The sequence below is a fragment of the Pteronotus mesoamericanus genome, unplaced genomic scaffold, assembly GCF_021234165.1.
Source record: "Pteronotus mesoamericanus isolate MK-2021 breed Mesoamerican mustached bat unplaced genomic scaffold, CSHL_Meso_final scaffold_21, whole genome shotgun sequence".
Classification (NCBI taxonomy): Eukaryota; Metazoa; Chordata; class Mammalia; order Chiroptera; family Mormoopidae; genus Pteronotus; species Pteronotus mesoamericanus.
Window position 1 is genome coordinate 24,802,677 of NW_026555310.1, and position 24,308 is coordinate 24,826,984.

The window sequence follows — 24,308 nt, forward strand, 5'->3', positions numbered from 1 at the left end:
ATTAAAATAGCTGATGATTTCCAACTCTTTTCTTGCAAAGAGAGTTCATCTTCTTCTGAATTATAGCTTTGTTTTTCTGCACAGCGTCTAAGACCTATACGTTGCATGACTATCACATTAATCTAATGTGGAATAAGTCATATTGTTTAGGGGAAAAGCTGATATGCATATCTTTATTTGACATTCAACATGTCTAAACCCTTCAACTCTCTAGTGTAAGACATATTTTTGTTCCAAAAAAAGAGCTAAATAATATACATTTTGATTACTAAATATTTATTTTACCAAAACTTATAACTTTTAAGAGTCTTTGAGCCCATGAAGGCAATTCTTCTTTCTGCATATAATCAATATTAATTTGATTGTACATGTGATAGCATACACGCAACATAGTTCCCAAATAATATTATTTCTGTTATATGCATAAAATCTTGCAAATAACCAGATGCATGAGCAAAACAAAAGGAGAAACATATTGAAACATACAAAGGATCATATTCACCTCTACTTAGGGCCCTTTATTTAGCATCATATATCAAGCAAAATAATCCACCTCTCAGAATATTAAGCAAAAAACAATATGGCTCTGATTTACTTCAGCACAATACTGTCTAATTTTCATAAAATGTCTGCAGGGTTTTGCACATTGAGATATCTCTTACTAAAAACATTTATGGAAACTGGTCATTATGTGTATTTATAATAGAGAGAAATTTGTTATGTTTAAAAACAGCTTTTGTATTAATAGTTCAGAATAAACACTAAGTTATGAAGCATTTTAAATATATGCAATACATATGCTTATAATATATTAGTGACATACTTCATGCACTAATGCACAGAGTGTTTATACAACCTAATTAGAATGAATATTTAGGGTAGAAAAATAAATCATTTAACTTAGTTTTCTAATGGTTATAGGAGGTGGTGATAACAGGATGTATCAGAATCTATAAAATGCCCTATTAAATATTGGGCTCATAAATGAAAACAAAATTATTAAAATGATATTTGTGCAATATATAATATTCAACAATATCTTCAGTGCCCATACAACATATAATAAAATATTTTCATTGGTAAAACACATGATTCTAGTTAGCCTGCCTTTGATGTCAGTAAAAGTGAAAGATATGTACAACATCTATTCAATTATTTCAGTTAATATACAAGCATTAGGCATTCAAATTCCTAATTAAGAGACAACATGCCCTGTCAGGCATCTGCATGGGCTATTGAACATTATCAAGATTGTTCCATAATTATCCTAGCTTAATAGTTCTAAAAACGGAGGTAATGCATATCCATTGAAGGAAAGTGGCTTATCACATAAGAAGGTACAGCACACAGAACATGCTCTGGTTCTATGTATTCACACTGGAGGTTTTTACTGGAACATGTTTTAATTAATCCTTGAACAGAGAGCAGCAGCACGCTACCAGAAAGTTGTTCAAACATTCTTTATTGAAAAAGAATCACAGCCTGTAGGCAGAAATACATGTATATTTGTTGTAGAATTTGTATTTTTGACAAATCCTCCTCACTCCAATTCTAATATATCCTAGAATAGCAATTACTTTGGCATGGTGTTACAAAACACAGGAAATAATGTCATTCCTTTAACAAATTTATCTGACATAGGGCATTTTGTGCCTCATTTAAAAAATAATCAAATTGAGCATCATTTTACAAAAACAGTGCTTTTAGTCACTAGTTTTAAGTTAAAACTTTTGAACATACAGAATATAACTGACTTCTTTTCAGGTCAAACATACTGGGGTTAAATAGATGAGGAGACATGCAAAATAATACTTATGTTTTATTACTTAGTTTAAATATGTGGCTTTATAGAATATAAAAAAATCAAAGTAGATTTGTAAATTAAGACATATCCCTGCATTAGAGGTAAAAGGGTTTGACAAAGTCAAAATAAGTGATATTACATATTTGAATAAAGAATCTCAGTAATCTTTATGATAGTAAAGTAGTTAGACAATACAGATTTTTTTTTTATCTTTTATAGCAGAAATTTATTTTTTCACAATTCTGGAGACTATAGATACCTGAGACCAAGGTGCCAGCTGGTTTAGTTTCTCCTGAAACCTTCCTTTTGGGCTTGTAAGTGGCCGTCTTCTACCTGTGTCAATGCATGGTCCTTCAGTGTGTGTCTATGTCCAGATCTCCTCCTTTTTAAAATTTTTTCTTAATCCCTTCACCTTTTTCACTCCTCCCCATGACCCACTTCCCCTCTAACAACTATCAATTTGTTTTCTGTATCTACAAGTCTGTTTCTATTTTGTTTGTTCATTTTGTTCACTAGATTCCACATACAAATGAAATCATATAGTACTTGTCTTTCTCTTGATTGGCTTATTTCACTGCTTTCACAAAAGGAAAGATTTTTCTTCCTTCCTTTCTTCCTTCCTTCCTTCCTTCCTTCCTTCCTTCCTTCCTTCCTTCCTTCCTTCCTTCCTTTCTTTCTTTATTTCTTTGTTTTCTTTCTCTCTTTCTCTCTTTCTTTCTTTCTTCAGCCAAGTAGTATTCTATTGTGGAAATTTACCACAGTTTTTTAATTCACTCATTCACTGATGTACACACGGAAATCTTCCAAATCCTGACTATTGTAAATAGTGTTGCAACGAACAAAGTGGTGAATGTATTCTTTCAAATTAGTGTTTTGTGTTTTTCAGATATATTTCCAGAAGTGGAATTGCTGTGTCATAAGGCAGTTCCATTTCTAATTTTTTGAGGAAACTGCATACTGTTTTTCACAGTGACTGCACTAACCTGTATTGTCACCAACAGTGTATGAAGGTTCTCATTTTCCACATCCTTACCAACACTTCTTTGTTGATTTACTGATGATAGTCATTCTTACAGGTATGAGGTGATATCTCATTGTGGTTTTAATTTACATTCATCTGATTATTAGGGACGTTGAGTATTCTTTTCATATTTTTAATGGCCATTTGTATTTCCTCTTCTGAGAAGTAATTATCCAGGTCCTTTGTTTTAATTGGATTGTTTGTTTCCTTGTTATTGAGTTGTATAAGTTCTTCATGTATTTTGGATATTAACTCCTATTCAGATGTATCATTTCTCATGTACCATTTAGATAAATGATATCAAACGTATTTATTCAGATGAATTTGTTCTCCCATTCAATGTGTGGTCTTTTCATTTTGCTGATGGTTTTCTGTGCTGTGCAAAAACATTTTAGTTAGATGTCATTTGATTTGTTTTTGTTGTTGTTATTTGTTTGTTTCCCTTGCCAAAGGAAACATGTCAAAAAAGTATTGTGATGAGAAATTTCCAAGATTTTACTGCTGATGTTTTCTAGGATTTTTATAGTTTTGAGTCTGACTTTCAAGTTTTTAATCCATTTTGGATTTTTTATTGTGTATGGTGTAAGAAGGTGGTCTACTTTCATTTTTTGCATGTATCTTTACCCCATTATATATTCTTGCCTCCTTTGTCAAATATTAATTGACTATTTCTAGGCTCTTATTTTGTTCCATTGATCTAAATGTCTGCTTTTGTGCCAGTATCATGGTGTGACCTTAAAATTTCTGTTGCTATTTGGGATCTTTTGTGGTTTTGCATAAGTTTTTAAAATATTTGTTCTAGTTCTGTGAACTACATCATTGATATCTTGATAGGAATTGCATTGAATCTATAGACTGCTTTGGGTAGTGTGGACATTTTAATGATGTTAATTCTTCCTAACCATGTACATGGTATGTGCTTCCACTTCAATCTCTTTTCTTATCTTCTTCAATTTCTCTCTTCAGTGTCTTATAATTTTCTGAGCAAAGATCTTTTAGATCCTTTACATCCTTAAATTTATTCCTAAGTATTTTATTATTATTTTTGATGCAATTGTAAATGGGATTGTTTTCTTAATTTTCTATTCTGATATTTCATTTTTGGTGTATAAAATGCATCTGATTTTTGGATATTTATTTCATATCCTGCTACTTTACTGAATTCATTTATCATTCTAGTATTTTTTTTAAGGAATCGTGGAGTTCTCTATATAGAGTTCATGACATCTGCAAATAATGAGAGTTTTACTTCTTCCTTTTCAATTTGGATGATTTTTATTTCTTCTTCTTGTCTGATTGCTATGGCATAGTACTTCCAGTAGTATGTTAAATAAGAGCGGTAAAAATGGACATCCCTGTCTTGTTCTTGATCTTACGGGAAATGTGTTTAGTTTTTGCCCATTGAGTATGATGTTGGCTGTAGTTTGTTGTAGGTAGCCTTTATTACATTGAGCTATGTTCCTTTTTCCCACTTTACTGAGAGATTTTATCATAAATGGGTTCTGGCTTTTATCAAATGCTTTTTCCAAGTTTACTAATATGATCATGTGATTTTTATCCTTCATTTTGCTTATTTTCTGTATCATATTTATTGATTTGCAGATATTGTACTAACTCTGCATCCTCAGAATAAAGTTCACTTGATCATGGTGTATGATCTTTTTAATTTATCACTGGATCCCATTTGCTAATACAGTATTTTGTTGAGAATTTTAGCATCAATGTTCATCAGGGATATTGCCTTATAATTTTCTTCCTTTGTGGTATCCTGATCTGATATTGCAATTAGGATAATGCTGGCCTTGTAAAAGGAGTTTGGGAGTTTTCCATTTTCTTGAATTTTTTGGAATAGTTTGAGGATAGGTGTTACTTCTTTATATGTTTGGTTAAATTTACCTGTGAAGCAATCTGGTCCAAGACTTTTATTTGTTGGGAGTTTTTGACTACTACTTTAATTTCATTAGTCGTGATTGGTCTATTCAGATTCTCTGATTCTTCCTGAGTTCAGGAAGACCATATTTTCCCAGGAATGTACCCATTTCATCCAGATTGTTTACTTTGTTGGCATGTAGTTGTTTGTAATTTCTTACAATCCCTTGTATTTCTGTGTAGTCAGTTGATATTTCTCCTCTTTCATTTCTGATTGTATTTATTTGGGTCCTCTCTCTTTTTTTCTTGATGAGTCTTGTTAGAGGTGTGTTGATCTTGTTTATTTTTTCTTTTTTTCTTTTTTTATTAATTAATTTAATTTTTCAAATATATTTGTCTCTTTTCAAAGAACTGGCTGTTGGTTTCATTGATCTTTTGTATTTTTTAAACCCCATTTCCTTTATTTCTTCTCTGACCTTTATTATTTCTTTTCTTCTATTCACTGTGGGCTTTTCTTGCTGTTCTTTCTCTAGTTCTATGAAGTGTATAGTTAGATTGTTTATTTGAGATTGTTCTCTTTTATTGTTTGCATTACAAACTTTTTTTTCTTGTATTTTTCCATTACCATTTATCTTTCTTGTACCTCCTCTCTGCCCCCACCACAATCGCCACATTGTTGTCTATGTCCATTATTTCTTTTTTCTTTTTGCTTAGTTGCTCCACCCACTACCTCACCCCAATGTTATCATTCTGCTTTCTAGGAGTCTGTCTCTAATTTCCTAGTTAATTCAGTTTGTTCTTTAGATTTCACTCATGAGTAAAATCATATGATATTTGTCTTTCTCTGTCTTACCTCACTTAGCATAATGATCTCCAGGTCCATCCACGTTGTTGTGAGTGTAAAATTTTCTTTCTTTTTTTTTTTTTTACTGCCAAGTTATATTCCATTGTGTAAATGTCCCGTAGTTGCTTTATCCTCTCTCTACTGATGGACGCTTGGGCTGTTTCCATATCTTGAAGATTGTAAATAATGCTGCCATGAACATAGCTGTGCTAAAGATTTTTTGAATTAGTGCTTTGGGTTTCTTCAGATATGTTCTCAGCAGTGGGATCGCTGGGTCAAAAGGCAGTTCTGTTTTTAATTATTTGAGGAAACTCCATACTGCTTTCTTTCCACACTGGTTGCACCAATCTGCATTTCCACCAACAATGCACTAGTCTTACCCTTTCTCCACATCCTCATCAGCACCTGTTACTTATTGATTTATTGATGATAGCCATTCTGACTTGTGTGAGGATATCTATCTCACTGTGCTTTTAATTTGCATATCTCTGATGATTAATGATGATGAACATCTTTTCATATGTCTATTGGCTACTTGTATGTCCACTTTGGAGAAATGTCCTTTCAGATCCTTTGCCTATTTTTTAATTGAGTTTTTTGTATTTTGGGGTGTTGGGTTGTTTGAGTTTTTTATAAATTTTGCATATTAACCCCTTGTCAAATGTTTTGGCAGATATTTTTTCCTATTTCATAAGTTGTCTTTTTATTTTATTGAAGGTTTTCTTTGCTGTGCAAAAACTTTTTAGCTTGATCTGAACTGCTTATTATTTTTCCTTTTTTCCCCCCTTGCCTGAGAAGATATATCTGATAAAATATTGCTATGAGAAATGTGCATGATTTTACAACCTATGTTTTCTTCTAGGATTTTTATGGTATAGGGGTCTAACTTTTAAGTTTTTAATCTATTTTTAATTTATTCTTGTGTGTAGTATAAGAAGGTGGTCGAGTTTCATTTTTCTGCTGGTATCTGTCCAATTTTCCCAACACCATTTACTGAATAAATTATCTTTAGCCCTTTGTATGTGCTACTTCCACTGTCAAATATTAATTGACTCTAAAGGTGTGGCTTTATTTCTGGGCTCTCTATTCTGTTCCATTGATCTATATGTCTGTTTTTATGCCATTACCATGCTATTTTCATTACTATGGCCTTATAGTATAGTTTGCTATTAGGTAGCATGATCCCTCCAACTTTGCTCTTCTTAGGATCACTGTTGCTATGCTGGGCCTTTTGTGGTTCCATATAAATTTTTGAAATATTTGTTCTAGTTCTATGAAATATGTGATTAGAAGCTTAATAGGAATTGCATTGAATCTCTAGATTGCTTTGGTTAGCATGGACATTTAATGATATTTATTCTTCCTATCCATGAATACAATATGTTTTCCCTCATTTTTTGTACCTTCTTCAATTCCTTCAGTGTGTTATAATTTTCTGAGTATGGATCATTTATATCCTTGGTTTGATTTATTCTTAAGTATTTTGTTCTTTTTGAATCAATCATTTTGGATTGTTTTCTTAATTTCCATTTATTAATTATTGACATATAAAAATGTAACTGGGTATTAATTTTGCATCCTGTTAGTTTGCTGGATTCATTTATTAGTTGAGTAGTTTCTTAGTGGAATCTTTAGATCACAGTATCATGTCATCTGCAAATAAGGGTAATTTTACTTCTTCATTTCCAATTTAGATGCTTTTTATTTCTTCTTTTTGTCTGACTGCTGTGGCTAGTACTTCCAGTACTATATTGCATAAGAAAGGTGAAGAGGATATCTTTATCTTGCTGCCAATCTTGACAGGAATGATTCTAGTTTTTGTCCATTGAGTATGATGCTGGCAATGGGTTTTTCATATATTTTTTAAATTATGTTTAGGTGTATTGACTCTATTCCCACTTTACTAAGCGTTTTATCACAAATCTGTACTGGATTTTATCAGTTGCTTTTCCTGCATCTATTGATATGATCATGTGTTTTTTATCCTTTATTTTGTTTATGTGGTATATCACATTTTTTGATTTGTGAATATTGTACCAAGCTTGCATTCCCAGAATAGATCTCACTTGATCATGTTATATGATCATTTTATAACCTTTTGATGTATTGCTGTATTCAGTTTGCTGATATTTTGTTGAGGATTATAACATCTATGTTTACCTGGAATATTGGCATATAATTTTCTTTTCTTTTTTTTCCATAGTGTCAGTCTGGTTTTGCAATTAAGATAATGCTGGCCCATGAAAATGAGCTTGGGAGTCTTCCCACCTCTTGAATTTTTCCTTTGCTGCTCTGCTTGGATGTTTTTTCCTACCTTGTCTTCCACATCTCTAATTCAATCCTCTGTTTCATCTAACCTACTGCTTATTTCTTCCAGTGTATTATTTGTTTCAGATATTGTATTCTTTATTTCTGGCTGGTACTTTTTTATTGTTTCTATGTCTTTTTTCATGCTGTGGAGCAGGGGTTCTGAACTGCTGGACTGCAGACCAGTACTCATCCACAGCTTGTTAGGAACTGGGCTGTGAGCAAAACTCACCTGAGCTCTGCCTCCTGTCTCCACTTCACCGCCCCTGCCACAGAAGAAGGTGAGCAGCAGGTGAGAGATCCAGCAAAGCTCAAAGCTTGCCTGAGCTCTCCAGCTCCTGTCCATCCCCTGGCCTACATGGGCCACGGAAAAATTTTCTTCCACAAAACTTGTCCCTGGTGCCAAAAATGTTGGGAACTGCTGCTGTAGAGTATCTCTATAATCATTACCCTAAACTTTATATCTGATAAGTTGCTTGCCTCTATTTCATTTAGTTTTTCTTCTGGATAATTCTCTTGTTTCTTCGTTTGGGGTCTGTTTCTTTATCTTCTCATTTTGGTTGCTTCTCTGTATTTTTTTCTGTGTGTTAGGTTGATCTCTGTGTAGCCCTATGTCAGACATACCTGTGGCTGGCCCTGGGCGACTTGTTTGGAGCTTCAGTGATCCACAGCTTGTGGCTCCCTCTGCTGACTTGTTTGCGTGCAGAAAGAACTAGACTGTACACCAAGGCTGGCTTTTACCAGCACTGAACCCTGGGAGGCTGAACCCTGGGATCAGCTCTAAAGTCTCAGAGCTCCCAGAGATTCACCTTTGCTGTGAGATTTAATTGCTGATATAACCTCCAGCTGTACTCAGCATCCAAGCTTAAGCTCCACAGGGTGAGGTGAGAGGAATTCCTGCAGTGGGGCTATTGCTTCCCCTCAGGCTGATGTCACTGCTGGGGAGTGCTCTGCCTGAGACAGATGGCTTCTGCACTATGGGGAATGCTCAGCACAGGGATCCTGGAGGTTGATCTTTCAGCTCTCTCCCCAGAGCCAGAAACCCCAGACACTTCTCACACATCTCTAATCTACTCTGCCCATCCTTTGCCAGAGCCCAGTTAAGTGGCTGCAAAGAAGATTTTGTGCATTGGTGCTTTAAGAGGCTCTCTGCATCTCTAGCCATTTCTCTCTGGTGGACAGAAACTCTGCTGCTTTTCACAGCCAAATTTTTGGGGAGGTTCTTTTCCCGGTTCTGGTGCTCTACGCTGGGGAGTCCAGCTTGTGGTTTGGACTCCACACTTCTCAGGTGGACCTACCAGCTGCTGAAATATCTCTCTGTAACTTCAGCTGCTGCCTCTGGGAGCCCAGCCAGCCTCTCATGCTTCCATATCTTCTACTAGCCTTGTTGTAGTGAAGTGGTTTCTTTTGCGTGTCCTTGGTTATAAGGCTTTTCTCAAGCTAGTGTTCAGTGGGTTATTCAGGATGATTTTTCTTTAATTTAATTATAATTCCAGTGTGATCCTTGGAGGAGGTTAGTGTAGTTTCCACTTACTCCTCCCCCTTCTTGAGTCTCTCTCTTGTTTCTTGATATAAGCCGGTAATGCTATGAATTTCCCTCTTAAAACTGTTTTCTCTGTGTTCCAGATTTTAGGTTGTTTTGCTATTATTTTCATTTATTTCCAGGTATCTTTTATTTTTTTTCCTTGATCTAACTGTTAACTCATTCATTGTTTCATACCATGTTATTTAGCTTCCCTGTCTTTGAGTGTGTTTTTGTTTTTGTTTTCCTGTGATTAATTTATAGTTTCATACAGTTATGGTCAGATAAGGTGCCTGATATAATTTTAATCTTCTTAAATTTATGGAGACTTGTATTGTGTCTTAATGTGTGGTCTATCCTAGAATATATTTCATGTATATTTGAAAAGAATATGTATTCTGCTGTATTGGGTGAAATGATCTGAAGATATCAATTAAATCCATCTGATCTAGTGTGTCAGTTAAGGCTGCCATGTCCTTGTTAATTTTTCTGTCTGAAATATTTATCCATCGGTGTCAATGGGGTGTTAAAATCCTCTATTATGACTGTATTATTGTTGATCTCTTCCTTTCATCAAGATTTAGCCTCTCCTCTGTTGGGTACATAAATGTTACAAGGATTACATCCTCTTGTTAGATTGCTCCCTTTATCTTTATGTAGTGGCCTTCTTTGTTTTAAAGTTTATTTTATGAAATATAGCTATTGCTACCCCAGCTTTTTTTCCCATTTCCATTTGCATGAAATATCTTTTCCAATCCTTTTACTTTAAGTCTGTGTGTATCTTTTATTCTGAAATGGGTCTTTTATAGACTAGATAGATAGATAGATTTTGTTTTCTTTTCCATTCATATACCCCATGTCTTTTGATTTGATCCTTTAAGTAATTTGCATTTAAATTGATTATGATAAGTACATATTTATTGACAACTTAATCTTTTAACTATGTTCCTCTGTTTTTTTCTTCTTAAAAAAACTCTTTAATATTTTACATAAAAGTCATTTGGTGGGAACAAACTTCTGTCCCTTTTTCTTGTGTGGGATGCTCTTTATTTCTTTTTCAATTTCCAATGATATTCTTACTGGGTAAAGCAGTCTTGGTTGTAGATCCTTGTTTTTTACCTCTTTGAATATTTAATGCAAATCCCTTCTGGCCTGAAATGTTTTTGTTGAGAAATCAGCTGGTAGTCTTATGAGAACTCCATTGGAGGTAACTGTCTTTCTCTTGCTGCTTTTCAAATTTTCTCTTTGTCTTTAATCTTTGCCATTTTAATTATGATGTGTCTTGGTGTGGGCCACTTTGGGTTCATATTTCTTGGGAATCTCTGTACTTTCTGGACTTGTATGTCTTTTTCCTTCACCAAGTTAGGGAAGTTTTCAGGCATTATTTCTTCAAATACTCAATCTCTTGCTCTCTTGCTTCCCCTTCTGATACCTCTATGATGGGATATTGTTATGCTTTATGGTGTTCCAAAGTCCTTTAAACTATTATTATTTTTTATATATTTTTTAAATTTCTGCTGTTCTAATTGGGTATGTTCTGCTACGTTGTCTTCCAAATTGCTGTTTCAATCCTCTGCTTCATTCGTCCTGTTTATTCCTTCTATTGTAGTCTTCATTTCAGATATTATATTCCTCATTTCTGTCTGGTTATTTTTTATGGACTTTAAATCCTTTTTTTGCTTGCTATCTCTGTTGTTTTCACTAAGTTCCTTGAGCATCTTTATAACCATTTTTTGAACTCTATATCTGGTAAATTGCTCACTTCCATTTCGTTTAGCTCTTTTTTTCCTGGCAATTTCTCCTGTTCTTTCACTTGGGGCATTTTTTCCTGTCTCTTTGTGTCTGTTTGTGTGTATTAGATAGATCTGTTATGACTCCCAGTCTTGGTAGAGTGGCCTTACATAGTAGGTGTCTTGTAGGACCCAGTAGCACAGTCTCCTTATTCACCTGATCTGGATATTGCAGGAATGTTACTTTTGTGGGTTATGTGAGCCCTACTGTTGTAATTAAACCATTAAAAAATTTTATTTGTTTATTTTTTGAGAGAGAGGGGAAGAAAGAGAGGGAAACATCAATTTGTTGTTCCACTCATTGATGCATTTGTTGGTTGATTCTTGCATGTGCCCTGACTGGGGATCTAACCTGCAACCATGGCATATCAGGACAATGCTCTAACCAGCTGAGCTACCCCATGAAGACAAATAAATGAGTCTTTATTGCTATTGACCCATTTGTGGCTTCAGGCTGGCTGACTGAGGATGTACTCTGGCCACAGTACACAAATTTCTCGAAAGGGGTTGACCACGCAAAACAGAATTTGCCTCAGCAGAGTCTGGTGCCTGTCAAGATATCCTTTTGGATATGCTGCTTGTGAAGCTCATTGGATCTTTTCTGAAGTTGTCTGAAGCCAGACACTGGACTTGCTAGGTCTCTTGAATGGGATGCTGGTGCAAACCTGTGTCAGATTCTGCCTGTGACTGGCCCTAGGCAATGTGTTTGGAGGTACAAAGTGATCCAGATTTTGTGGCTGCCTCTGCTGGGCCTGGGTGTGCACAGAAAAGACCAAGCTGTGCACCAAGGCTGGCTTTCACCAGCACCAGACCTAGGAACAGGTCAAAAAAAGTCCCAAGACATCCTGAGATCCACCTCTGCCTGCCTCCACCTGCTGGCTGCCTGGTACACTCCATCACTAAAAGAGTCTCTAGTGGTACTCGAGTTGCATGAGATAGGTTTTCAGTGAGTTACCAGGTAGGTGTGAGTGGTGTTCACCAGACTGATACAGGTTCAGACTCAGTGCCAATGTTGGGTCTGAGGTTACTCAGCAAGTGTCCTAAGGTATACCAAGTCTAGTTATCACCTGCCAAGTGTCTGTAGACTTTTGTGTAGGGGCAGGATCTCGCAGGATCTCAGGGAGTCATCAGGCTGAGGCCAGCCAAGTTTCTGACCACAATGAACCAAGGTTTGGCCACGTGAAAGAAGAGCTCTGCACAGTCAGACAAATGGCCTTTGTCCTGGAGCCATAGAATTCACTCTGTGCAAGGTTATGCAAGAAGCCCAAGCTCAGCAGGGTACAGCTGCCAGGAGTCTGAAGGGTTGGGCTAGTGGATCACCTGTGAAGGAGAAGTGTTAGTCATGCTTGGGGGAAGGTGCTCTAGTAGCTCTCATTCCAAAGCCACACAGCTCAAACTGTCTCTGGTTCTGCCCAGATCTCATTAAGGCGGTGCTACCAGAAGATGAGAGGGTGGGCCCATGTTGAGCATAGAGGTGGGGCTAAAGGATCTTCCATGGTGGGGAGGCACCAGTCAGGTTGGAAAGAAAGTAGGAGGAATAGCCCCTGCCCCAAAGCTGCACCACCCAGTCACTGATATCCCCTGAGGCTGCCCAGATTACACCATGGCCCAGACAACCGACTCCTCTGCAAGGTGTGAGCTCTACTGATGGAGCAAAAAGGAGTCCAGAGTTTGGAGCTATTGGATTCCTCCAGGCTGATGCTGTATGCAGGCGAGAGCTCCATCCAAGAAAGATGCCTGTGGTGTTTGAGAGTGACTAAGTATGGGGTCCCGGTGGCAGGCTCCTCATGTCTCTCCCCAGAGCCACAAATCCTTCCTCAAGCAATTCCAGTCTGCTCTACCATCACCCCACCAGTGCCCTGGAGCCCAGGGTGAGTGGCTACAGAGAAGAGTCTGTTCATTGGCCCTTTAGGAGAGCACTTATGTCTTTAGGTGACTCCTGCCTCTCCCTGGCATACAGGAAAGGGGGAATGTGAAACTAAACTCTTAGGTAATATACAGACAGTACAAAAATGTGACCCCACAGATACAGTGGAAAAAGGAAGCCACTGAAATGAAATGGATCCAAGCTGCATATGGGAAGTCAGTATGAAGGCAGTAGACACTATGACTGTACTTGACCCTGTATATTTAAGAGCAGGGGAAGGAGAATTATTCTATATATATAGAATATATATACACACAGACACACATATATACATATATATGTATACACATATATGTAATTACTATATTACTATATGCTCATATATATTACTATATTACTATATATATGAGCATATAACATATAGTAATAACCAGTCCAGATGATTACTTATGAATTTGCAGAACAAGCTATATAATTTGTGGGACCCAAAGCAAAATGAAAATAGGGGAAAATATTAAGAATTTCAAGACAGCAACAGCAGGGCCTGAAACCAACAGTGTACCCTTCTGAGCACATGGCCCTGTGTAACTGCCCAGATCATGTGTTCATGAAGCTGGTTTTGCTCATTTCACATTGGTACCCTTAGGAATGCTAGCAAGACATACTATTATACTTATTCTACAATTTAGTAAACTGAGTCTTAGAAAGGCTTAACTGGTTTGCCCAAGTTTACACACCTTGTAAAAAACAAAGATATATATGACTTTCAATTTCTGGTTCTTTTCATTTTAACATGTGACTTGTTTAAAGTCTTTTAGAGCACAATAAAAGTATTATATGCATGCTTTTTAAAATATATATTTAAATGTTTATCGGCTCTTCCTTTTTCATGGTCTCATGATATGATCTCTTCCTGTTACAGTTTAGTACACATCTCTGTGCAGCTCCCTGCCTAGTAGTTTTCCAAATTAGAGTGGGCTTACACGTTCAATGGGGAGACGACTGCAATACAGATGTAATAACTGCAGCAATTGCAGAGCTTTTCAACATCAGCATAGAGTTAGGACTCCATCATTGACAAAGCCACAGGGCTAGAATTGTGGAAGCCACCGATTCAGTGCACTCTTTCGAGGATGGTCCTCTAACTGCTCATTAATATTGAAGTCCTGGGTAATTACTCTTACGAAATCCCATGGTATTTGCAAAGCGTAGTTTTTTGCCAATTTTTCTGTTCTGGTTCTGGTTTGTAACAGAGAGATGGCTTTCACCCACAAGTGTGCACTCCATGAATCACTAGAGCACTGCTGGGGGAGGGGACTGCAGCCCATGCATAGATGTATATTTTTGAGGGAGGTAGGTGAGAAGAGGGCGTCCTGTAAATGGCATGTAACTTCCCTCTGAACAAATTAGGCCCTCTGAATTGTATAAGTGAGCAAATCTAAATTTAGTGAACAAAGGAGGCTGGGAGATGCTGAGTGTAATTTTTATGTAAAAATAGAAAGTCTCCAAAGACATCTCTCTTTAAACAGATGAATGCAAATTACCAAAGTCATCCAAATCAAGAAGGTTGATTTATGCATTTTTCATTGTACCCATCAACAAACAAAGCTTTTTCTGTCTCTAAATAGTATGCATGTGGGGTAAAGTTTCACTTTATGCACCAAGAAAGGCTGAGAGAAGAGAGATCCAAAGCAGTCATGTAAAGAAATTGTTTCTTTTTTTTTCCCCTCGAACACAGCTTCTGCCAAATAGGCTGTCCAACTGTCTACTGTATCCACTTTTAGCAGCTTGAATTTTAATTAAAAAAATAAAAGTTTCAATGTTATGTATAAGAATATACGATTAATTCTCTCTTGGCACCTTGTGTCTTCAGCAGAGTGCAGACACAATTAGAAAAAAAAAATCAAATTCTGCGTGAGCATAAGCAACAGTTCAATTCACAAATCAGCACCAGCCATTTAGAAGAAGGGTATCATTCAATGGCTCCGTCAGCATTGCCAGTGCTTGCAGCTCAGTTACAGCCTTCCACACACAAATCTCTTAAAATGGAGAGTGAATTATTGGCTACTAACAATATAGTCAAATGATTGTCCTATTTAAAACAACGCTGTACTTACATGGTGTTTATATACTCTCACTCATAGGGTTTCTTTGTTCCCCTATCCTCTTTTCAACACATCCCCTTCTAAAATTTTAAGGCTATTTTAAGTAAACTACAGCAAGAGCAAAGACGTTTACTCTCTCATTTCCTCGGTGCATGGCCATGTCGCTTCCTTCAGACCTCTGTGTGAGAATGGGCAGACATGCGTCCCTTGGGGAGTGCACTGAAAGGTGGGCACGTTGAAATCTCCTTCTACTCCTCTCATTTTCTTGGAGCAGAGGCCTAAAATCCAAGTTTCCTGCAAGCCTAGTAAAGTAGCAGCAGCTGCAAGAAGATGCTTATCTCTCTGGCTGCCCCAAACACCTCAACTATGAAAATTTGAACGTTCAGCGCCATGTGAGCCAAGGTTGAGATTACCCCTTGGGGAGTGCACTGAAAAGCCAGAGACATTAGACATTCAGCTCATTCTTTCTTCCTTCTTCCTCCTTCACCAAGAAGTTGTAATCTTGGTGCTGGGCTGTGCTGGCTTGGTGGAGGGGCTGACATAGGTAGAGTGAATTTTTTTTTTCTTTACCCATTTCAGTGTGACTGATCTTGATTTTGTGCTCATGTGGACTACTGCAACTACTTAGCTGGAATTTTGGATCTCTCCTGAAACTGTTCTTCCTTACGTGGTTGTTAAGTGACTGTTTTGGTGAGGGAACAAGTGCTGGGGCTTTCTATTTTACCATCTTGCTGATGTCTAAATATCTAAATAAAATACCCTAAATACTATGTCACTATTAGTTACAATTTTCTTTAATATTAAAATAAAAGTTTCAGTATTTAATCCTATAAAGTAAGGAAATTACAGTGTATACTCTTTCCTTAGAGATTTTTGATGATAATTGGAAACTCAAATTTCCGTGGTTAATTCTTGCATCAAATTCACTTTTCCTCAATTCTTACTGTATGCCTTCGTGTCCAGTTCCATAGCTCCTCTCTCCTCTCTTTTCACTTTGCTCACAAAATTTATCACTTCTTCCTTTTCTCATATTGCTTCATTTTGCAGGCTTTAACTGAAATTTGGATATAATGTTAAGGATGACTACAGCATAAGCATAATCCAGGAACCAATTAAGTATTCTCTATGCTACGTACTAATTTTGTAAAAACTATCTATTCCTGTCATGAGTGGGAGTTGAGGAGGTCTTTTCTTGGCCCTAAGTCTGGTCGACAACCCTGTTTGGGTGTCACTCTCTCAGACACCTACCCCTTTTGAGCTTCAGGTCAATGTTTTCAGGCTACATTAAATCTACTCTCTGATATTTCAAAGGTATCTCAAATTCAAATATGTAAACTAAATCCATCATCTTTCTTTCCAAGATAAGACCTCTTTTCCTAAGTGAACAATTGTAGTAATTTTGCTATTTTCTAATGCTTGAGAAACAGTGACATATGCACTCAAATCGTGGAAAAATGTCTTGTTCTGAGGAGCCCAAAAGCAATAGAAATTCTAATATTTTCATTTTTAAGTCTCTTGCAAATATATTAGGTACTTCAAGTACACTGTTAACTAAAATAGATTTTTTATTGTCTGTTACTGCACAACCTTTTGACTTCAGAAGCTCCTAAACAGTTCTTATTTCTCCTGCAAATAATTTTTTTCAATTTAAGTGTCCTATTCTTCCTTATTTTATCCCTTTTATCCCATCTCCCCTGAGGTACATTACTTACTCCATAAAAGACTTGTAAATAGTCACATATTTAACACTCTCTTGCTCAGTCTAATTAGAGAGTATTTTGCATCCTCTAATGTCTGTTATCAGCCATTTAATTACAATGCCAAACCTTGACAACTTTGTCTTCCTTGCCTCATATGGTGTGTGAAGTGGAGAATAAAAAGTGGATAAAAGGGAAAAAGGGATGATATTAATCATATATGGCAAGAATCTCCTATCTTAAATCCTCACATGTTCACAATGTCACCCAATGGTATGTCTGCATGTTTCTCTTATTGTGTTCATGTTCAATTAAGAATTGAGTCTCTAAAACATCAGCGACTAAAAAGTTTGTTGAATAAACTAACAAATATTTAATTTTGTTAGTAGGTACTTTGCATAATTAATTTACTATGACCATTATTTTGTAGCTCTATTATGCATATTTGAGATTGAGAGGATTTTTGTCTCATATAAAATAAAAAACTCAGTTTTTTATTTCTATTTTAATTTGAAGGTACTAGAAAGCAACTCCTTGTCTCAGTGTACCTATTGCAATACTTGCCAGTTTCTCAAAAACTGAGGCCATTTTCATGAATTCCTTAAGGGCTTTAGAGATTTTTAGGTTATTTTGAGATTATATAAATTATATATAATTAAAATGTAAATACTTAAATTCTAAAATAAGATTAATTTTCTGTTCTTGAATCACTCATAAAAAGATTAGGAATAGATGCCTTAAGTATTAAGTACTATTTTTAGCTTATATTCTTAATTAAAACTATACGAGTATTTATTCAAATGCATTATATATGGATATTCATGGTAAATTTTCTGATATTTAATATATTAAAATATACAATTAATTAAGTTATTCTCTTTTTCAAATTACCAGAAATTACAAACTTGGGGATTAATGTAACAGGAATGGCTACACTATACTTATATAAATCTATTCATTTCTTTTCTCTTTTTATAAATTAAACTTATTGCAATGACATTGGTTAATAAGATTATATAGACTTCAAGTGTTCATTTCTTTTTTTTTATTGTTCAAGTACAGTTGTCTCCATTTCCTCCCCACCTTTCTCCCCACCCACCCAGTCCTGTCTCCCACCCTCAATCCTACCCCTCTTGGCTTTGTCCATGGGTCCTTCATATATGTTCTTTTGTAACCCATGTTAATCTTAGTAAATATTAAACCCAACTTGTTACTCTTACCTGAGTTTTCTCTCAAAATTCGAGCTCACATGTTAAAACATTCTTTTCAAAGTTTACTTTACAGTTCAGCAATTACAGTTCTTGTGTGAACCTAAGAAGCAACCTGATCTCAAGGTCCTGGCTCAGATATTCAACTGACAGAAAAACAGATGGCCACCTCAAGGATGCTGACCATGAGAAATCCACGTCAGGACCAGCACAGGCACTGTCTGCATTAGGACCCCCCCCTTCCCTAATTCTCACCAACTCCCTATAAGAATCACTGGCTTGACCAGAGGTGGCAAGATGGGCTTTGGAACAGGAGCCTCCCATCTTCCAGGTCACTGGCATCTGAAATAAACCATTTCCTTTCTCACCAGCACCTGTCTCATGTGTTTGGCTTTTGTTGCAACAGGCAAAGAGACCTGTGTTTGGTTACATTAAGGTTGAGAAAAAAAAGTATTCTTTGTCTCCCTTAATGTTATTCAACATTGCAAAAGTCTATAAACACTACAAAATATTTCATATTTTATGTATTATATTAAAGGAGCAACATAAGAACATATTAAGCATCCATCTTGGAAACAGGTATTTCCTTAATGTAATAAGTTCAAATAAAATAATGTTTATACATTTATTATATTTTATTTTAAAATATTATAATTGATTTTTATTACATTAAAATAATATACTGCATTTTATTATGTGGTTAATATTTTCTGCTTCCTTTCGTTCTTTCTCAAAGGTATCAGAATGCTCATGTCACTAAATAAATCTTTATTTCCCTTAACACTGGTAAATAACTTTTAAAAAGATATATGGATTGTATGCAAATAAAGATGTAAACTTTTTAGTTACCATTGTTTCCAAACATCTTTAATCTCTCTCATGTTGGAATGGAAAATCACAGTCCCATCAGGTAACTAGCATTGAACTTGTCCAAAAGCTTGTCCAAGCTCTAGTACTGCCACCTCTTTTCATAAGGACCTCAGAGTCCTCAGTTCTCCATTTTAAAAAATTAAATCATATGACAAGTCAGATAATTTTCAACAATAAACTTTGGAAAATAAATAAAACTGGGATAACGCAGTCAATTCTGACTGTTGATGTGGTACTTCTCCTTTTTAACAGACAAGGAGTCAAGTAGATAAAAGGATCAGCAGGAAATGCCTCCAGGCTGAGACTATACAGAATTGAACTCAGTGTCTGAGCAGTCTCATTTGTAATTTTGATCTGAGTCAAATTCCTGGTCAATAGTTTGGCAAAAATATAAATGTCAAACATTGTGTCTAATGATTTGTACCAATAGCAGACATTCTAAAAATAATTAATATCACCAATATTCTAACATTAATTATTGTACTACCAAATCCTTTTGGTTGCTTTTAATCATTTTCACTGCCTATTAATTAATTAATTAATTTATATAACAAATATTTATTTAGCTACTACTCTGAAGTTGTCACTGTGGTAATCTTTGAGACAAGGCTTCTTACCTCGTGTTTCTGACATTATAATAGGAAAATGACAGACACTATAACAAAAAAATAAGCACAATAATTATAAAATAAGTGAACATAGCACTGAAGTGGAAAGGTAGCTGGTAAAGCTAATTAAAACTAACAAATAGTAGCTTTCACATAGAAATCATGAAGGATATTGAATAATGGTTGAATCTGTATCTTCTACCAAGAACAAAGGGAAAAGAAAATCTCCTGAAAATTAAAAAAAAAAAAAGAAATAAAGAAAACAAATGAGAAAAGAAAGAAAAGTGACCTTATGAGTATCATTATCTATCCCAAAGAACAAGACAGTACAAACAGAATTATTATTTTTTAATTTAAAAAAATCACTGAGAATATGTTTCAGAGATATGGGTTAATGCTTTAATTCACTGAGCTGATTTACTACCGAGTTTGTATATTGTCTCCTGAACAACAACAACAAAAAAAAAGACTAAAGGGAAGGATTTCATTCATAATTATTTGCAAACAGAATATTTTAGGCAATTTTATTGTTCTTGAAGATGACTGAGAAAAGGCAAGGAAGAAAATGACATCTTTGAAAATGGCTGAGCTAAAAAGTGGCTTTAAAGTGAGAAAATATCCTCAACATGAATCATGCTCCGAGTCCCCCTGTTTCTTTTATTTAATTTCAAATTTAATTATTTGCTAAATATAATATTCTCTTTATTTCAATTTTTACTCTCTACCTTACTATGACCACATCTACTTATAGTCAATAAAATTAATTGGCAACTTATTTTGTTTTAATGGCATTGCCCTTGTGGTTTTTCTTTCTGCATAGGCATTAGGCAAATTGCTCCTTCACAGAAGCCATTACTTTATTAGTTTATTTCTGTGTCTAGTGATTATTAAATAATCAAATTATAGTATCAAATGGACCAAATTTAATTTGTAAAAAAGGCCTCAAACATGTTCAGTATGAGAAACTGTAATTAGTAAATCTGCAAGTCAATGGCATATTTATGTAAAGTCTGCTCAGATAGATTTTCCATTGTTAGGCCATTGATTATGTAAATCTTATCTCTAATTTGGGCTTGTTCTTGCTAGAACATCAGGACAATATCATACGGTACTAGATTTCACTGAGGGTTTAGAGATTTCTTTTAAAGATACTCAAAATCATTGTATAAGGTGATTTTTTCAAAAGGCTACAAAAAAAAGATCTGTTGACAACCAAGCAACATTAGAGATAAAAATTATTGTCACTTAAATAATTGATTAAAAATATGTGATATATTAAGTATTCTATCCCAATTATTCATTAGCTTATAAATAAAGACTTTCAAAAAGTATAATAGTGTTCAGATGCTAGGTCAAATCCTGGTACTCATTCGCATCTTTTATTAAAATCTTATTTATATCTAAATCTAGAAAAATCTTTTAGTTTTTCTGTGATCCATAATGAATCATTCATTTCTAGAATAAATTCAGATAAATTGAGATACTTCAACAAACATCTCTAGCAAAAAACATTTTTTATACAGAAGTCTTCTACATATGATTAATTCTTATAGCATTTCTCAATAAAAGACAAGAAAATATTTTAAAACTATATTTAATGAAGAGGTACTATTGGTAAGTGAAATGAACTCAATCCAGTATTCTGAGGATCTAATGATGCAGAAAAAAAGTTAAAAGTTGGGTAGAATTAACTCAAATCTTAGCTCTGAGACAAAAGCCTGGGATTCAGTTTACTTTTAACAAAGTTCTTTTTTTGTGGTGGGCTCATGGGGAGTTTTATTTCTCTCAATGTGACTGGAAAGTGGTGATTGAGCACTGTTGTGTCATAGGATATAGGAAAAACATATGAAGCTGGAAATTTTAAAGTCTAAGTATTAGAAATCAACTTTCTTGACCATCTAAATATTTCAGATGATTTTTGCAAATATTTTATTTATTTTTATTTATTTTTTATTTTGTAATTTATAAACCATGTTTATCCTATTACAGTTGTCTCAATTTTTCCTCCTTTACCCCCCTCCACCTATCCCACCCCACCCCTGACTCCCACAGTCAATACCCACTCTGTTGTCCATGTCCATCGGTCATTCATACATGTTCTTTGGCTGGTCCTTTCCCCTTCTTTCCACCATTGTCCTCTTTCCCATCCTGTCTGGTCACTTTCAGTCTGCTCCATGTTTCCATGCCTGTAGTTTATTTTGTTTGTTACTTTATTTTGTTGAATAGATTCCACTTGTAGGTGAGATCATATGGTATTTTTCTTTCATCTACTAGCTTATTTCACTAAACTTAATATTCTCCAGTTCCGTCCATGTTGTCGCAAAAGGTAGGAGATCCATCTCTCTCTTTCTTTCTCTCTTTCTTTCTTTTTTTCCTTTCTTTCTTTCTCTCTAAATGCAGATTGATTTTATTTATTTGTCAGTTAATTATAAAATATTAAAAAATGTAAAACCATTATAAAGCCTCAGCAATTAAACCAACATGATACTAGCACAGAAATAATCAAGTAGATCAATGAAATATAATGAGCATTCTAGAGACAAATGTATATATTTGTATAACAATGTAATATATGATTAAGTTGATATTTCAAATCAATGGGTAAAATAAGGCTTATTCAACAAATAAAGTGCATGGACCATTATTACTTGAAATAAAACAAATATAGAGCTCTATTTCACACATTATACAAGAAATATTCAGGTGAGTTAAAAATCAGTATGTAGAATCTAAGGAGTTTTAGGAGAAAATACAAACTAATATTTTTCTTACCCTGAAGTAAAATATTCAAACCCAGAGGCTATAATGTACAATATTGACAATATGACTATATTAAACATTTAAGACTGTACAATAATATACATATTAAAAAGTTAAAGGACAAGTAATAGAATAGGAAAGTATTTGCAACACATCTAAAAAAGGGTTAATGGTTTGTTATTTTTTTTAGGGAAAATATTCTACAAACATTTAATCAAAAAAATGGATAAAGAATAAAAAAAGTTATTTAAAGCTTTTTAAAAATAACAGAAATAGGCCAGAAATATACAAAACAGGCTTAGTTTCAAAAAATAATAAAGTAGCAATTAACATATCATTGTCACAATCAGATTAATACATATTAAAAAATATTGGTAATATCAAGCATTGGTAACTGTGAAAGAAACTGGGTATTCATAGGCTTTTCATCTTAAAGCATATTTTGCAATGCTGGTTTAGTGGAGGTGTATTCTTTTAGCCTTCTTTGGTCTGGGAAACCCCTTATTTCACTTTCCACTTTAATTGAGAGCCTTCCTGGGTAGAGCAGTCTTGGTTGCAGGCCTTTGCTTTTCATTACTTGGAATAGTTCTTGCCATTCCCTTCTGGCTTGCAGTGTTTCTGTTGAGAAGTCAGTTGCTAGTTGTATTGGGGCTCCCTTATATGTTACTCTTTCTCCTTTGCTTCCTTTAGGATTCTCTGTTTGTCTTTGATATTTGCCATTTTAGTAATGATGTGTCTTGGAGTGGGCCTCATTGGGTTCCTCTTGAATGGGACCCTCTGTACTTTGTGGACTTGTGTGACTTTTTCTCTCCTCAAATTAGGGAGTTTTCCATCATGACTTTTTCAAACAGGTTTTCTATCCCTTCCTCATCCTCTTCTCCTTCTGGTATCCCTATTATATGGATATTATTACATTTCCTTAAATGCCTCTTCATTCTTTTGGAGTCTTTTTTCATTTTCTTGCTCCTTCTGGGAGCTTTTTTCTGCCTTGTCCTCCAGCTCACTGATTTTATCTTTGGCTTTGTTTAGCCTGCTTTTGGTTCCTTCTACTGTGTTCTTCAATTCAGAAATTGTATTCTTCATTTCCTCTTGTCTCTTATTGATAGTTTCTATATCCTTTTTCATGCTGATATAGTTTGCAGTAAGTTCCTTGTAGTTTCCCTGTAGTTTTTTGTAATTCTCTCTGAGCTCACTGAGCTCATTGAGTTTCCTTCGAACCGTTGTTTGGAACTCAATATCTGGTCGTTTACTTGCCTCTATTTCATTTAGTTCTCTTTCTGGGGATTCCTCTTTTCCCTTTGAGTGGGGGGTATCTTTTTGCCTTCCCATTATTTGTGAGACTTCTTTTTTTGCTTCTGCTTCTTAAGTTGATCTGTCTTGATTTCCTGACTTCATGGTATGAACTTCTATTGTGGGAGACTACTGTTTTTACTTGCTCGATCTACCTCTGATGATGTCAGATGTTGACCTTGTCTGACCTTATGCAGTCTGTTCGAGACTTCCAGGAATCTACTGCTTTTGGCTGTCTTCTTCAGCTGTTAATCTTGTCACTCTGTGCTCAGCAGGCCACCTTAGACAGCTCAGGGCAGGGCGGAGTCCCTCCTGGGGGTGGGGTTATTGGGTCCTCTTATGCTGCGGACGTATTGGGGAGGAGTCAGCACTGAGATCCCATTGGCTACTGTCTCAGCTCTCTCCCGAAAGCCTTGGTCCCCAGTCTCGCCTCAAGTGTCTCCAGGCCTCTCTGCACCAGCTTAAGCCAGGTCTCTAATATCTGTGGCTGCCACTCTGCACTCAGCAGGCGGCTGACAGCACAGGGCGGAGTGGAATCCTACTCTGGGGGAGAAGCTAGTGGGTCCTTTGCTACTACGGACACTCAGGGGCAGTGGTCTTTGGCTGAGCAAGATGGCTGCTGCCAAATGGAGGATGAGTCAGCACCAAAATCCCACTACCCTCTCTCTGTTCTCTCCCCAAAGCCTCCTTCCCCAGTCTCTCCTCAGATGTCTCCAGCCCACTCTGCCCATGCCTTTGCCAGAGAC